General features: G+C 36.9%; 1 pseudogene; it reads left to right on the forward strand.

Annotated features, from left to right (window-relative positions):
* The first annotated feature begins 391 nt into the window (after window positions 1-391).
* LOC103745048 lies at window positions 392-1,344 on the forward strand (annotated as a pseudogene).
* Window positions 1,345-9,723: the final 8,379 nt, after the last annotated feature.

The raw sequence follows: 9,723 nt of genomic DNA on the forward strand, positions 1-9,723 counted from the left end.
TGGCTGAAAACAATTTGCAACTGTAATTTGATGAAGTATAATGTTCTCGGGTTAACTAAATTAACACAATCAAAATTCCTGAAAGATTTACCTCGAAGTCTGCAAAATCTAGGCATTTCTAGGCATTGCAGGATGATATCTTGTGAGTAAAATAACTTTATTGGGAACCACTGACATACCACTGTCTCTGTTTTTATTCTGAATGCATATGTAAATGTACACAGTATATTATATGTAACAAGGATGGATTAAATTTCAAATATTGTAACTGGAAAAGGCTGATTGTAACCTAACTGTAATATTTTATGGGGTAAAATGCCCTGAGTATTAATATTTCAATTCTCTTGTCTCTAATGATGTCTGTATTCAGAACAGGTTTCTGTAAGCCCAGATGGAGAAACACAACCTCACAGAGGTGACTGAATTCATCCTGATGGGCATCACTGATCACTATGATCTGCAGACCCCATTATTTGGTGTGTTCCTCATCATCTCTCTGATCTCAGGAGTGGCCAACTTGGGAATGATCATCCTCACCATGATGTACTTAAGGCTACAAACACCCATGTACTTTTTTCTCAGACACCTGGCTATTACAGTCTTGGTTAGATAACAGCAGTAGGACCTAAAATGTTAGTAAATTTTGTTGCAAGACGAAATTTCCTTCAACCTTTGTGCCACACAATTAGCCTTATTTCTTCTGTTCGTTGCTTGTGAAATTTTTATCCTCTCTGTCATGTACTACGACCGCTATGTGTCGATCTGTAAGCCTGTGCTCTACATGCTCATCATGTCCCAAGGAGCGTGTTGCATACCGATGACCTTCCCTTATCTCTACAGTGTATTTGTTTCTCTTGTAGTCAACATCAACATATTTTCTTTGTGCTTCTGTGGTACAATATCATCAATCACTTCTTCTTTGGCTGTGTCCCCCTGGTAGCTCTGCTCTGCTCAAATACAGACCATGTGGAATTGATCATTCTGACTTTAGCTTCAGTAGATGTGCTGTCCCCTCTCCTGGTCGTCTTTGTGTCCTACCTTCTCATCCTCATAGACCTTCTCAGAATGAACTCTGCTGAGGGCAGGCACAAGGCTTTCTCCACCTGTGGGTCCCACCTCACAGTGGTCACAGTCTTCTATGGGACTTTGACATTTGTATATATGAAACCTGAATCTGGTCACTCCATTGATACTGACAAAATATCCTCCATATTTTATACCCTGCTTATTCTCATGTTGAATCCATTGATTTATAGCTTGAGGAACAAAGATATTAAAGATGCTCTACAAAGGGTGTGGAGAAAAATACACAATATATTTTATTTAAAGTTATCTACAATATGAATACTTAATAACAGTTTTGACTATGAACCAGTTCTGTTTTTCTCCAGAATATACAATAAACTCATATGTGATGAATGTATATTTAATTACTTGAACACATGATGCTAATTAAATTTTAACATACTTAATTGTATTAGTGGAGAATGTTTTCCTTTAAGGGCGGGCATATATATTTGACATGCAAAAGTCAAAACCTATTGAAATATGAGCCTATTTAGAGTTTGTAGACATGATGATAGTTCTGCAGAGTCATATCATATGCTTTTATGTACAAAAGAGTATATTTTACAGGTGTGGTGGCGCACGCCTTTAATCCCAGCACTTGGGAGGCAGAGGAAGGCAGATCTCTGTGAGCTCAAGGCCAGCCTGGTCTACATAGTGAGTTACAGGACAGCGGGGGCCATAGGGAGACCCTGTCTCAAAAAGACCAAACAAACAAACAAACAAACAAAGAATATTCAAAATTCTCTGTAGCACTATTATTATAATAAATATTCTTGAATTAAATGCTATATATATATATATATTTCTGTTTTATGACATTAAAGTGCTTTTGTGGTACATATGCTTTGTAGGTTTTCCTAAGCATTTTTGACATTTATCTATACTGTATGTCTGTGGGGGTTTTGGGGGGTGGGTGCATACGTACATACATGTGTGGATGTCAGGGGAAAAGCTGAGAAATCAGTTCTCTCATTCCAGTATGTGGGTCCTGGGGATCAAACTCAAGTCCTTAATACCCCTGGCAAGCATTTTCACTGGTTCAGCTATCTCACTAGTCCTTCTGTGCATTTTCATAAAAATCAAACTTGATTATGCTGTCAGAAGTATTTGGACACAGTATTTTTTCAGGAAACTGTTACGTGGATGAACTCCAGTTCTTCCAATTCCCTTAAAGCTTTAGCTTCTGAGATTTCTCTTAAGTGTCCTCCCTTTGATTTGAGTGTGGTAACTAAACCTTTTGAGTTGCTCAGCAAACCATAGCTTCAGGGCATTCTATTTTGTTAAATTCAATGTATTTGTGTATAATGTGATTGTATACTCAGCAATTAAGATAATTTCCTCCACTTTCCAGGATCTTCCATGGAATCTTTGGTTTGCTTTTCTTTTTCTTGTCCCCTACTGCCTTGACCTTGATTCCTTACTGTCTACTGTGTCTAATGGATATTTTCTCTTTTTACCCATTCTAAAAGCAGAGAATAATTAATGTTCCAAAATAATAATCTGTTTTCTATTTTAGTCATTCTGGAAATGCTGGTGTGTAAAATAGGTCTGTTGTTTTTCTTTCTTGGATTCAGCTTTCTTCAAATTTCTTCCATAGACAGTGCACTAACTTTTTATTCAATGTGTTATTTGGCTGTACTGATTTGACAGTTCAACTTATAGGAAGCTTTCAGGGACAATTCCTTGATTTGGACTATGCTATTCCTAGTGAATATTAAACTACTTAGGTAGACATTGTCATACTTGCTCACATTTTTCATCTTTTTCCTTCTCTAAGTTAATTTTGATTTCTTTTGACAATGATTTTCCAGGTTTTAATGTATAAAATTTTAGTATTTTATTAGCTTCATGTAACAATTGATTTCCTTAAAGCAGCTAATATACAGAAATGTCTTAAATGGCAGTCACTATAACAAAATAGCTTCTTAGAATACTTTCTTTTTTTATAAATATAACTGAAGAGTTTATATGGTTTATTTATGATGTCTAATGACATTATGCAAGAAATAGTTTTCAATATATTTTTATTTAATTTTTGTGGATTTATTACATATTGAGCATATTTAGACCTCTCCCCTCTCTGTACCTCTCATAGCCTTCTCACAGGACTCCATGCTTTCTGTCATATATGGTAAGGTCTATCAGTCATGTTTGTGTGCCCAGATGTCCTTTGGTGAGTGAGTTCATTCACAGGAGCCTGGTCAGCCTATGTAACTTCACTCCCTTAAGATCCACTCGCCTTCAACTAACAGTAATCAGTTGCCAATAGTTCCTCACTTAAGAATAGGGCCTGCTGCCCATTTCCCCAGGTCTATGCTTACTTTGCCTGATTGAGTTTGCATGGATCTTGTGCATGCTTTCACCACTGCTGTAAGTTCATATGAGCAAGTCCCACTGCATTTTCAACTATTCATCTATTCAGATGTTTGTGTAAGAATTTAACATATATTTACAGTGGTATAGTCATATGTTTGTATTAGTTTTTAGAGGGTACACACATAATAAAATTTATATTGATATATTTAAAAATTGTTCTGTATTAACCACCAAATTAACCATGTGAATAATTATAACTTTTCATACAGGTAAAATGAGCCTTAATGACAAAAGGTTGATAAAATCAGAGATATCATGGTAAAATTCCATTTAGGGGAGAATTATATAGATACATGCTTTTGACAACTTTTAAATTAAAAATCCAAATTTTGACTCCTACCCTAGCCATGACTGCATCCCTGCCACCTGAGAACTAATTGATCTTCAGGCTACCCCAAGATAGTAACTCCCAAGTCTTCAGTGACTTTTCCCCTGCCAGGAATCTACCCTACCATCTGAGAACCATGCCACCAGTAGTGATTCCTACGCTCACCCTAACTCTGCTCCTACTGCCTGAGGACCAATTGCCCTATGCACCACCACCAGAAAGAGACTCACATTCTTGCCATGACTCCATTTGAGGATTGCTTAAGCATTATGCTCTCTTTGACTATCCTCAGGTAGTGAACCCCATCCGTGCCATCTAAGGACCACCTGCAAATCTGTGAGCCTTCCACAGACTTCTAAGCCTTGGCAGGAAGAATCTTATTAAAGTACAGAGGGATTATCCTTGTGCTTGGAAGCTGCACCGATCCATAGTTGGGCTGGAAACACTGAAGATAGCACAAACACAGATTAACACCCAGTTGCTACCAGGAATGAACCCAAACACACTTCAGCTGGACCATAACCTGAAAAGTTGAGGTAAGAGCAAACACAGGTATAAATGCCCACTTAACAAAGGTAGGATGACTACCAAGAAGCACTACCAACAATCTAACTCCAGATGCCTAGGTTCCATTGCAAAGACATAAACAAAATTAATAACCAAGATGGTAAGTCTCTTCTTCTCTGGAAATTAGTACCCTCATTTTAAGGCTTCCTGAGAAAAACACCTTAGTTGATGCACAAGACGATGATTTCAAAATATCCGTCATAAATTTGTTCAAGTAACTCAAAGAATATCTAATACATATCTTAGAGTGAATACACCAACAGAGGAATGAAAAAAGAAAATAATTATTAAAAGAGAATTTCAGGAACAATTAAAATTTCTGCAAAGCAAAACTGAAGTAAAACTTGAAATGAGAAACTCAGTTAGTAGAATAAACTCAGGACAAAGCCTCACAAATAAAAAAAAGTGAAATAGAGAAAATCAAGAATTAAAGAAAAGATAGAGGAATTGAGTCATTCAGTAAAATAAAATGTTAAGTATAGATACAAAAAAAAAAAAACCCAGGACCTGAGTGTGCCAGAGAGCTGGGACACAATAAAATGAACAAACTGTTGAATCATAAATATAGAAGAAAAGAAAGCCAGCTTAAAGGTACATAAATAATTTCTGTAAAATTATGGAAGAAAATTTCCAAATCTGTGATAAATTATGACTATAAAGCTATAAGAGGCATGTGACAGGACCACACACACAACACATACACACACACACACATACAAACATGTCTATGTTACATAGTAATCAAAACAGTAAAAACAAAGAAAAAAACAAAAATTCTGACTAGAAGGTTAAATCCACCCAAGGAAGCACAGGGATTAAACAGGACAAAACATTAAATCAAAAGAGGTCCAGAAAAATAACACTACCACAGCAAAATAACAGGAATGAATACACAGTTTTCAACAGTTCTCAATATTAATGGTCTCAGTTCCCTAAAAAAGAGATAGACTAACAGGTTAGAGTAGAAAACAAGATTCATGTTTTGCTGTCTCTAAGAAATATACCTCACCGTAAATGATAAATACCTCTTCAGGTAAAAGAATAGAAATGGTAGTCTAAACAAGTGGAACTACGAAACAAGCAGGCATAGATGTCCAATAGCTGGAAAAATAGACCTCAAACAAAAAGTAGTCAGAAGAGGTAAAGAAGGCTACTTAATACTGACTGAAGGAATAAATCTCCGAAAAAGCTATTACAACCCTAAACTTTTAGGAACCAAACACAGGGACACAGAATTTGATAAAGTAAATACTATTAGACAAAAATTCACAGATTGACCCCAAAGCAGTGATTGGGGTGACTTCAATATGCTCAACAATAATCAGCCCATGCAGTCAAAGACTAAGGGCATCACAAATCAAATGGACCTAACAGATATCTACACGAGTACTACAAAGTACACTTTTTTCTATGCAGCCCATTGAACTTTCTCCAAGGTCCCCCACATATTAGGACACAAAACAAGTTTCAACAGATGCAGGAAAATTGAAATAAAAAACTGCATTCTATTAGAACACATAGTAAGAAAGCTGCATGTCAATAATGAGAAAATACAGATAGTACACAACACATGGAATTTAAACAGCATACTTAATGAAATTGGTGTTGAGGGAGAAATACAAATTTTCTAGCATTAAGCCAGGTATGGTGGCATGTGCCTTTAATCTCAGTACTCAGGTGGCAGCAGCAGGTGGATCTCTGTGACATGAAGGCCAGCCTGGTCTACATAGTGAGCTCCAAGCCAGCTGGTCCTACATGGAGATTCTGTCTCAAGAAAACAAAACAAAGAAACAAACTAAAACATGGGGTGAAAAGGAAAACATTAAAACAGATATTGAGGAAATTCAAAGAATCATAAGGACATACTTATGACTGGCCTGGCAAGATATGCCCAATGAGGCACTAGTAACATGAATGTTATAGGAGTAACCAAACGTTTTATTATTGGATTTAGAGCTGACTCCAGAACACAGAACTGGTATTTTGCATCTTTAACAAAGCATGGCTATGTAGGTCAAAGGTCCCAGGGGATAAATATTACTATTATTCTGCAAAATGGACATAGTAGTAAAATGACTCCTAATGACTTATGTTTATACCCATATGATAGTGTATGTCTCAACATCCATCCATGAAACTTCTTTTTGCAGTAGTTGTCAATAAACACAAAAACCTATAATGACCAACACTCAAAGAATAAAAAATGTAGAGTACTCAACTATAAATTGGATAGATATATTGCATCTTCTCCTCGAAATGAGTGTTTTCCAGATATAACAGGGTGGTTGCACATATGAACTCAACAGTAGCTGAAACAGCATGCACCTGCCCAAACAAAATTGAAGCCTGGAAGGGTGAATATGTTCCTTTTGTACACACTAGAGTATTCAACAGCTAATTATCCTCAGTTTTCACATATATGATGACATTATCTCCTTTTAGGAAATTTGACCCTGACAAAATTGAACGCTCTATGTATTCCTGAGAGATCTGGAAAAATTTCCAGAATACCATTGCACTGATTTCCCTGCGAGTTTAGTGTACTGAGGCTACAGGAACCTGTGTTTAAGATATGAATTGAGTGTTTTCCCATAGCACACTTTCTTTTTTTCATTTTTTCTACCATTGCTTTCTTTTAAACAATTACATCAAAAAATGTATAGATTGGAGATTTTGGAAAGGGAGTAAATGGAAAACTGCGTTATAGCAACAGTGACAAGTTTCACGTCACTGTTGTAGCTTGGGAGTACAGTTTTGTCCATACAGTTTCTCTGGTGGTAGGCTGATGGTAGAGCAGATTAGAGAATAGAGCACTTCCTTACTTCTGGCAGCAGTTTCTGCCCTCTGTGAGTGGCTGCATTCCCCACAGTCCCTTATCCTGAGGTCCAAGTTTGCACCCTTCAATGACTTTGCCTCTGTGTGGGCTTGTGCTGGGAATAGAGGAGGTAGGTCTCTGTCATTTGTTGATTCTGGTCTTGAGAGAACTGATTCTCTAAAATAAACTTCTTACATCCCTGAGAGCCAGCTGTGATCATGAATCTGCAAAACACTTTCATTTCAAGATCTACTTTCTCATGATATTTTCCAGTGTTTCTTAATATGAGCATAAGTGAAGAATTACAACACAGGACGCATATGACGTGTCCCTAAAACCACAGACTGTATGTTTATAGACATTCTGGATGTCCCTGATTTTTTTACTTGTTTAAATTGTATTGATTTCTGATTAACAATGTCATAACACATGTAATTCAACTTATTCAAATGATTTTCACAATCAGCTAAGCCCCCTGCAAGCTATTGCTTTTGATATTAATTTTACACTATCTACCAAAAATTTTTAAATTTCAATATGAACCTATGAGTCCATGAACTTAAGAAAAAGAGAGTACATTTTAGAATTAATGAAATAAGCTATCAAATATAAAATGCTAGCCAATTGCTTTTGTATATTTTATTAATCTCTTGTGAGACCAAGATATTCTCCCCAGTTTTTTAAAAAAAATTATTTCAGAAATAGATTTTGAGGCAATGGTTCTTTGATGCTTTTTTAAGTACAGATATTTGAAACACTCATTTTTACCTGGTGAGGAAGCCAAGGATTTTCACAGTGTGGCTAATCCTCCACAAAGTATTAGCCCAATGTGCACTGAAAAATATACAGAGGTGGGGCTGGTGAAATGGCTCAGCAGTTAAGAGCACTGGCTGCTCTTACAGAGGACCTGGGTTTTATTCCCAGCACCCACATGGTGGATAACAGCAGTCCGTAATTCCAGTTTCAAGGATCCAACTCCCTCTTCTGACCTCCGCAGGCATTGCATGACACAGGTGCACTTAAACACATGCACATAGTACATTCGTATGCATACAATAAAATTAATAAATAAAAAGAAAAATATACAAGAAAAGCTCTATTGATGTAAAGACTTCTTTAATAAGTATTTCAATATGCATTGAAGGACTGTTACAGGAGAGAAGCCCTATGAATGTCAGCAGTTTTAAAAAGCCTTCTATTAAATGTCTTCTCAGTTTGTATCAAAGAACTCCTACAGGGGAAAAGTCCTATGAATGTAAATAGTATGGAAAAGACTTCTCCACCAAGTCTCACCTCAGTGTACAACAAAGCTTTTATAGAGATGAGAAGCTCTATGAATGTAAACCGTGTGGAAAATCCATCTGCTGAATTTTTTTTCTTATAGTATGTCAAAGAATTCATACAGGAAAGAAACCCTGTGAATGAAAACAATGTGGAAAGACCTGGTGCTAAATGTTTGTTTTCCAGGTTCACCAAAGAATAGATACACAGGAGATGCTTACGGATGTCATCAGTGTGGAAAAGGCCTTCTTCAACAAGTCTTACCTCTCTGTGCATAATAGAACTCATACATGCAAGAAACCTTATGAATGTACAGATTGTAGGAAAACCTTCCCCTGAATGCTTCAGCTCACTGTGCATCAAAGAACTCATAAAGGCTAAAGGCCCTATAAATGTTAAGTCTGTGAAACTGCCTTCTGCCAAATATCTGCTCTCTGGGTGCATGAGAGAACTCATACAGGCTAAAGCTCTATGAATGGAAACTGTGGCAAAACCTTGCCCACCAACTCGGATCTCATTCCACTTCTGAAAATTCACATAGATTATAAGTCTTGTAATTATGGAGAGTGTGGAAAAGCCTTCTGTGAAATGTCTTCTCTCAGTGTGCATCACTGAATTCACACAGAACAGAAATCTTGTCAATGCACTGAATATGGGAAGAAAACTCTCTCCAGAACATCATCCCCCACTGTGCATCAGAAGACTTTGTAGTGGGAAGCTTCAAGAATATACAGTGTGTAGGATAGCTTTCAGTAGTATGTCTCAGCTCACATAGAATAAAATATTTCATACAATGGAGAAGCCATGTGAAGGAAAACCACTGAGGAAAGCAAGGCTTCCTTTAGAGTGCATCATGGAAGTAATTCAACTGAGAATCTTTCTCAGTATATACAGATCTGGAATGCTTTGTGCAGTCATGATCTCTATGATCATCTGTCAACTTTATTTTTGAGACATTGTCTCATATAGCTCAGGCTGATCTTAAACTTAAGTAGTCACCAAGGTTCAGTTTTCAACACCCACATGGCAGCTAATAACTGTCCGTAACTCCAGATCCAGGGAATCCAAAGTCCTTCAGCCTCTGAGGGCACTCTACACTCCATGGTTCACTTACGTACATGTGGGCAAAATACTCATTCACATAAAATTTTTAAAATATCTTGAAAAAGAAGATATGGAGCAAATACATGTCTTCTTGACATGGCATAGCTCTGAAACTATGATTATCTGCAGAAGACCTGCACCAGAGTCAGCCATTCAACCTATCAACATGCATAGGGGAGGGACC

This window comes from Nannospalax galili, unplaced genomic scaffold (genome assembly GCF_000622305.1).
Source record: "Nannospalax galili isolate Female #2095 unplaced genomic scaffold, S.galili_v1.0 scaffold583, whole genome shotgun sequence".
Taxonomy (NCBI): Eukaryota; Metazoa; Chordata; class Mammalia; order Rodentia; family Spalacidae; genus Nannospalax; species Nannospalax galili.